Genomic DNA, 5,221 nt, shown 5'->3' with positions numbered 1-5,221 from the left:
GGAAGCGCAAGCATTCAACGCTCCAACTATGAAGTGGTACAAGATGAGGCCGATGAGTTTGCAATGAAGGAAGATGAAGAACCTCGTGAGCTCTATCGGAGAGTAACCAAACTCGCGGTCTCACTACGAGATCACGGGAGCAAGGACACGGATGAAAATTGGATCAAGCGCAAATTCCTCAAGGCAATGATGCCCTATCACGAGGCCATGTCCTCCGTCATTCGTCAAAGACCGGACTTCCACACTTTGACCTCAAGCGAAGTGTTGGATGAGTTTGTGGACATGAACATTTTGGACAAGACCGCCGACAATGCGGTGCTCCGTTCTCAACGGGCAAAGAAGCCTAACCTTGAATTGAAGGCCAAGCTCATCGTGGAAGACGAAGAAGAGGAAGAAGAGGAGAGCAACCCCGAAGATACGAAGTATGCATATCATGAACACATGGCACTTGCTTCAAGGCAATTTTGGAGCAAGAAAAACTCGAGGCCAAACTTTAGCAAAAACAACTCAAGTGGTACAAGGGGCAAGCAACGTGTAAGGACTTGCTACAATTGCGACAACGTGAGTCATTTCGTTGCGGAATGCCCGTATGAGAAGAGGGAAGACAATGGTGGCAAGCTCATCCGAAAGGACAAGGCCAAGTCATTCCCCAACAAGTACAACTTCTCCAAGAAGACTCCTCCCAAGGCTTTGGTTGTGCAAGAAGAGTACAATGAGGATGATGACGATGATGAAGATGATGAGTCGGTTGCCATGGCCTCCGTTGCCATTGCAACAACGTCACGGGTGTCTCTCTTCGACTCACCCAACGAGAGCATCACCGCCAAGTGCCTCATGGCTAAAGCCACCAACAAGGTAACCTCCAACATCAAAACTACCATCATTAATCATCCTTCCCCGACGGATTGCATTAATGAACTTGAGGGAGCTAATGTGGAGGCTAACGAGTTTGAGGCCTTTATGGGCAAACTCAAGGGAAAAATCCAAGAAGCACTTTGTTGCTCTCTTGGAACAACTTGGTGAAGCCAATGACATGATCGAGGCTCACGAGGACACCAACTCTAAGATGGAAGGGCATAGTCGTGACTATGCCGATGAGATCTCGGATCTTTCCAATGCTCTTGAGGAAGAGCGTGGTCTTCGTTTGGCTCTTGAGGAGTCACACAACGTTGATCATGCTAAGTTAAAGAAAGATTATGATCATGACCTCATTGTTTCTCGTGTGCTAAATTCCGAGAAGGCCAAACTCGGGGTTGATCTTGCTAGACTCAAAGAGGAGTTTGATATACTTGACAAGGCCCACAAGGCCTTGAAGGGTATTCACGCTAGTCTCAAGGAGTCTCATGATCAACTCCAAGTGAAGCTAACTAAGGAGAAAGCAACTTTTCCTCATATGGTTTTAATTGATAAAGCAAATGCTACTAACCCGTGTTGTGAGCATATACATCTTGTTGAGGAAAATGCTAAGTTGAAGGAGCAACTTGAGAGAGGTCTTGCGACTTGCATACAAGGCAAGAAGAACCTCAACGATCTCTTGATCAACCAAAAGGGAGTTGTGGCCAAGGAGGGGGTTGGGTACGTGCCCGACTCCAAGAACAAGAAGAAGAATGACAAGACCAAACGACCTCCTCCTCTCATGCAAACCTTTGTGAGGGAGGGAGAGAGTGCCCCCGAGGAGAAGAAGAAGAACAATGTCAAGAAGGGCAATGTCACCCCTCCCAACAAAGCCGGCGATTTTAATCCTTCTTATGTGTTATGCCGTGCTAGTGATGGGCATGTTTATGCCAAATTTGTTGGTTCTCTTCATGAATACATTGAATGGTCTATTTGGGTTCCTAAGACCCTTGTTACTAACATCAAAGGACCCATTACAAAATGGGTACCTAAAACCAAGCATTGATCTCTTGTAGGTGTTTGCTTCCGGTGGTGGATCATGGTTGCTTGATAGCGGAGCTACAAATCATATGACCGGAAGCAAGGACTTGGTGGTGGACGTGCACAAGGTTCCATCTATGCCCACCAATGTCGAGTGGGGTGACGCCTCATCTTCTAAGGTATTGGGACTTGGCAAGGTGGTCATCTCTCATGATCTCACGATCGAGAAGGTCATGCTTGTTGAGTCCCTTGCATACAATTTACTTTCCGTTCGTCAACTTGCAATCATGGGCTTTGCCACTTTCTTTGATATCGATACCGTGGCCCTCTTGTGGAGCAAGACTCTTAAAGTAGCCTTTGTTGGGCATGTCGAGAACGGTCTATATGTGATTAACTTTTCGGAGCGACCCACTAAGACCGCGACATGCCTAATGGCTAAAGTTGATGTGGGATGGCTTTGGCATCGCCGTTTAGCCCATGTCAATATGAGATCTTTGCAAAGTCTCCTCAAGGGGGACCATGTCCGTGGACTAACGAATGTTAGTTTTGCTAAAGATCATGCTTGCAGTGCCTGTATCGAAGGAAAGCTACATGAGAAGGCTCACCCTCCCATGACTATCATTTATTCAAAGAGGCCTTTGGAGCTCCTTCACATGGATCTCTTTGGGCCTCCATCCTTCGATAGTCTTGGAGGTAGGAAGTATTGCTTGGTGATTGTGGATGACTACTCAAGGTACACGTGGGTGTATTTCTTCAAGAGGAAGAGCGAGACCCAACAAACCGTCATTGACTTTGCAAATGAAGCACAACGTCAACACAATGCAAAGATCTTGACAATAAGAAGTGACAACGGCACCGAGTTCAAGAACTACACCTTGGATGAATTTCTTAGTGATGAGGGAATCAAGCATCAATGTTCAACACCATACACCCCTCAACAAAACGGTGTTGCAGAAAGGAAGAACCGGATGTTGATGGATGCGGCAAGGACCATGATGGCGGAGTTCAAGTCTCCGTACAACTTTTGGGCCGAAGCCATCAACACCGCGTGTCATGCATCCAATCGGATCTACCTCCGCAAGGGCTTGAACAAGACTCCATATGAGATACTCACCGGTACCAAGCCCAACCTCAAGTACTTCCGGGTATTCGGGTGTAAGTGTTTCATTCTCAAGAAAGGTGTTCGGTTGTCTAAATTTGAGGCTAGAGCTCATGAGGGCATATTTGTTGGTTATGCTACAAACTCTCATGCTTACCGTGTCCTCAATAAATCCATGGGACTTATTGAGGAGACGTGTAACGTGGAGTTTGATGAGAATAACGGCTCCCAAGTGGAGCAAAGTGGCACTTGTGATGTAGGTGATGAAATTCCTCCTCAAGCCATAAGAAGAATGGGTGTTGGTTTTATCCTACCCATTGAGGAACCCCTTGTGGCCGAAGGAGAAGGACAATGCTCCACTCAAGTGGAGCCATCACCAACCCAAGGCCCACACGCTTCCGAAGAACAAAGTGAAGGCCCTCAACCTCATGAACAAGACCAAGGGCAAGATCATACTCAAGACGGTGTTGACACACCAAGTGATGCCCAAGGTCAAGTTCTCTCCCCCGAGCAAGTTCAAGATCAAGAACAAGTTCATGACGGCGCTCAAGATGATCAAGTAACCACTCCTCAACTCACCACCGAGGAGGAATTAGAGCGTCGTGCCGCCAAGATTGCATCCAAGCTCTCCACCAAGGATCATCTCATGAAGAATGTGCTTGGAAGCTTAAGAAAGGGAGTAAGCACTCATAGACAATTAGCAAATTATTGTGAGCATCACGCGTTTGTCTCTTGTGTGGAACCCCACAAGGTCTATGAGGCGCTAGAAGACCCGGATTGGCTCAATGCCATGCACGAAGAACTCAACAACTTCGAGCGCAACAAAGTGTGGAGATTGGTGCCAAGGCCAACGGGGAACCACAATGTCATTGGAACCAAGTGGATATTCAAGAACAAGCAAGATGCCCATGGGATTATCATTCGCAACAAGGCTTGTTTGGTAGCACAAGGCTACTCCCAAGTCGAGGGTATCGACTACGGTGAAACCTTTACTCCCGTTGCTCGTCTTGAATCCATTCGCATGTTAATTGCATATGCTTCTCATCATAATTTTAAGTTACAACAAATGGATGTGAAGAGTGCTTTTCTTAATGGTCCCATTAATGAATTGGTTTACGTCAAGCAACCCCCCGGGTTCAAGGATCCCTACTTTCCCAATCATGTGTATCAACTCGATAAGGCGCTCTATGGCCTTAAACAAGCCCCACGTGTGTGGTATGACCACCTTACCGAGTTGTTACAAGACCGTGGTTTTGAAGTTGGGCTAATCGACCCCACTCTTTTTACTAAGAATGTCAAAGGGGAGTTGTTTGTGTGCCAATTATATGTTGATGATATTATCTTTGGTTCTCCTAACAAAGCTTTCAATGAGGAATTTGCCGCTCTCATGACCTCAAAGTTCGAGATGTCCTCCATGGGAGAGTTGAAGTTCTTTCTAGGGTTCGAAGTGAAGCAAAGAAGAGAAGGAACCTTCATCAATCAATCCAAATACACTCAAGACATGCTCAAGAGATTCAAGCTAAGTGACGTCAAGCCGGCTTCCACTCCAATGCCCACCAAGTGCCAACTTGACTTAGATCCCAATGGTAAAGTGGTGGATCAAAAGGTATATCGTTCCATGATTGGATCCTTGCTTTACCTTTGTGCATCTAGACCGGACATCATGTTGAGTGTGGGAATTTGTGCACGGTTTCAAGCCGCACCTAAGGAAAGTCACTATGTGGCGGTCAAACGAATCTTTCGATATTTGGCTCATACCCCAAACTTTGGCCTATGGTACCCTAGAGGATCAAACTTCAAGCTTGTAGGGTACTCGGATTCCGATTGGGCGGGAGACAAAGTGGATAGGAAGTCCACTTCCGGAGGGTGCCAATTCCTTGGTTGCTCTTTGGTAAGTTGGTCTTCCAAAAAGCAAAGTTGTGTGTCTCTCTCGTCCACTGAGGCGGAGTATGTTGCCGCCGGTAGTTGTTGTGCTCAACTCCTATGGATGAGGCAAACTTTAAAGGATTACGGTGTCACTTGTGACAAAGTGCCTCTTTGGTGTGACAAGGAAAGTGCCATCAAGATCTCTCTCAATCCGGTGCAACATTTCAAGACGAAGCATATTGAGATCCGGTATCACTTCATCCGAGATCACAATAGACGAGGAGAGATCGAGCTCAACTATGTCAACACTCATGTCAACCTTGCAGATATTTTCACGAAGCCCTTAGATGAAGCAAGATTTCGCGAGTTAAGGCATGAGCT

Source organism: Triticum urartu, chromosome 3A (genome assembly GCF_056163025.1).
Source record: "Triticum urartu cultivar PI428250 chromosome 3A, HENAU_Tu73, whole genome shotgun sequence".
Taxonomy (NCBI): domain Eukaryota; kingdom Viridiplantae; phylum Streptophyta; class Magnoliopsida; order Poales; family Poaceae; genus Triticum; species Triticum urartu.
This window is presented reverse-complemented; position numbering follows the sequence as displayed.